Genomic DNA, 3,023 nt, shown 5'->3' with positions numbered 1-3,023 from the left:
ATCTAAAATCTCATGATCGATGTGTTACCTTTAGTCCCCAATAAATCTTCTTTTTTCTATTAAAAATTACAAAAACCTTTACTATTGTTATTTTCCAATTTGTGCTGACAATTAATGATGCAACGAGACAATATTTATACCCTATTTATACCCTTCAGGACTGTAATTTCAAAATTCTGTGCGTTGTATACCTATTTCTACGGATACCCGTCAGAATGTCGGACTAGCTAGTATCATAGTTAATAAACCGGTTTCTTTTAATGAAATTATTTTTCTGTTGACGAATGTAAAAGCAGTTGGAACGTAGATATCAAATAAAAGGCATAATTTAACGGAAGTGTGTTTCCACTGCTTTGAATCCGATACGAACCGATGATTGCCGCGTGACGATTCGCCACAGGAAGTAATATGACACGTATGCTTATCTTTCTACAAGCATAACGCACGATCTGCAGTCGTTCAGTTCCAGTCAAAGTGTCCAGACAGACGATATAGAAACAGCATTTCGATCAGCGCGAGTAGAGTACGCGTACGTATCGATATTAGAAATGTGATTAGAGAATAAAGAGGTAGTACTAACGAATCACTCTTCTTTAGCCATCATGAGTAATTCAAGAAAGGATCTTGATTTGCGGCAGGGAACAAATGGTACCGCCAAAACTTGCCCCAAAGGTTTCAAAGCCGCCGGCTATGAAGGTAAAAATATTCAAGAATTGATATTTGTTTAAGTTTGTCTTTATTTATGCGATCCTAACAGATTTAATTAACTTATATTAACGCACTACCGACGGGGAACTAGTATTCTCATCTTACGACAAGTCTTTGTGTTTTCTTTTACATTTATTCTACGTTTTGTAATATATATTTATTAGTGTTTTTCTGGCAGTTGCGACTTCTTTGCGTATCTATGCCAACAAACAAATGGATATTAGGATGAACAGGAACACAAATAGAAAACTTTGAAACATGTATTAATTTGAATCGATATTACCTCGACAGAGACGATGAAGTTTCTTGTCTTGGAATAATAACACTAATGGGTTTTACAAAAGAAAAAAGAGAAATACGCGACTATTGGTCAATAATCGAGCAATGTCTTCAAAAATAATGAGTCGTGCAATACGTTAACAAATTTTGACGTTCTAATTCGTTTAAGATCACCCTACATATGGGAAAGTTTTAATAAAAATGCCTCATCGTTAATGTGTTAAATCTGCTAAACCTGTAACAGAGAATAGTTTTTAAATTAAATTGAACTTTTTTTTTAAAGAAAATATTTGGTTTCTTGTCAATGTAACGGGTGTCCGTAATCCTATCCAGACAACACTGATACTACGTTCTCTGGGTAGTGTTAAACTATTATTTTATTAGTAATGTAGATTTTTTCTGAATCAGAAAGAATGACAATAGCAATGACAACGGTAGAAAGAAGGTGGATCGGAATCCCAAGCTGTGCGATCTCTGGTCAACAGCCAAAATGTAACGGAGGCAGAAGGAAGAACTAGTTTCCGCATTTAAATGCTTCAATTTCGGGAGAAATCTCCCCTGTAATATGACAATAATCAATGTAGATTATTGGTGAAAATAAAACCATCCCGTACAGAAAATTGCTCGAATTATATCCAGACACTTCGTAATGGACAAGATTGATGGAGATCTATTGTTTGAAAGTTAAAAAGATATATGGTAGACTCGAAAAAATACTCTTTATATACAGACTACCGGGAAATGTTAACTGAATTCGTAAATAATGTTTTTCTGACAATGATAGTTCGGCATGCAGTTTGTATTTAAAACTACTAAATCGTGTAAGAATTCGTAAACTCAAGTTGCTATGAACGTCGGATGCGCATCATTCGCGTCGAACACAATGAACGTTTTTATAAACGTGTACAAATGATTTTTCGCTAAAAGCGATAAACACGTTATGCATTATAAGTGTAAACGCGTCCTGCACGAGTCGTGTTGTTCGAAATAGAATCATCGAACGTCTCTAATTTGAATAATCTTCTCTTTGCAAAGCGCAACATTCGTCGAACAATTTGTTGGTACTCAACAGATTCGTCAACGTACAGTACTGCGCAAAAGCCTTAGACCAGATACGTCCTATAACAAATTTACGTTTTTACCGGTTAAAGAACGTGCACAGTTAGATAGAGCATATATATATTTTAGGAATACATATATGTATAACTTTTCACGATTCGTGCTGTGTTTGAGGTGATTATCATGTTAGAAGAAGAATCTACAGCATGGTAATTAGTATGTAATGTCAGGCGGTGGTCAGAAGTTTTGCACAGTACTGTATCTTCCACATTTTACAATTTCATGAAGCAAAAATCGTGTTCCTAAAACGTTTGATACGTATATATTTGACAATTTTGTTTATGTCGGATTCGTGAATGGATGGTGTAGCGGCTAGCATCGAGGTATAATAGAAGACCTTTTTCGCTACAAGCAGCTAGCACGATTTATGGTATGCGCACAAATAAGTTACTTTTGAGAAGACGTCCTTAGCGAACTTTCTCCACATGTTAGTTGTAAATCTTAGTCGACGACCTCAGTAACACACGCGGACTCCATAAACCGAGGGTTTCCAAAAAGGGTCTAGGCCTACGGTCAAGAGGCTACAGCCTTGACGTGAGAGGAACCAGACCCAGCGGAAACCCCGCTACATTGCCAAATGTTAAAATAACAAAATGCCCCCACTATACCTGCTGCCGCCCTTCCAAGCAAACGCGCTAAGGGCGCAAGAAGAGGCGGCACCTAGATAAACAAATACGTGATTGGCTAAGGTCGAAGCACAGACTTAGCCAATCATGCAACGCAAAGAATTGTACAAACGCGGCTGCACACGAGAGAACCAAAAAAGACACAGTTGATCTCGAGAACGAAACGAGTGCAGACGCTCCAGAAATAAAAGTGAACATCCTACGAACTTAGTCAGATCATTTTAATAACCAACCTCCTCCACAATGGCAACAGTTGGTAGTTTATCTTGCACATTCTTAATACTTTTTTGC

The 3,023-nt window shown here is 37.1% G+C and overlaps 1 long non-coding RNA gene across 1 annotated transcript; it reads left to right on the top strand.

Moving 5' to 3' along the window:
- Nucleotides 1-464: 464 nt before the first annotated feature.
- LOC143430892 (uncharacterized) lies at nt 465-1,583 on the top strand. Its single transcript, XR_013102662.1, has 3 exons — nt 465-529; nt 598-696; nt 1,396-1,583. It is a non-coding gene; the product is annotated as an uncharacterized LOC143430892 (long non-coding RNA).
- Nucleotides 1,584-3,023: the final 1,440 nt, after the last annotated feature.

Source organism: Xylocopa sonorina, chromosome 15 (assembly GCF_050948175.1).
Source record: "Xylocopa sonorina isolate GNS202 chromosome 15, iyXylSono1_principal, whole genome shotgun sequence".
NCBI lineage: Eukaryota > Metazoa > Arthropoda > Insecta > Hymenoptera > Apidae > Xylocopa > Xylocopa sonorina.
Note: the sequence above shows the minus strand (reverse complement) of the source record. Positions and strands in the feature narration are given on the sequence as shown.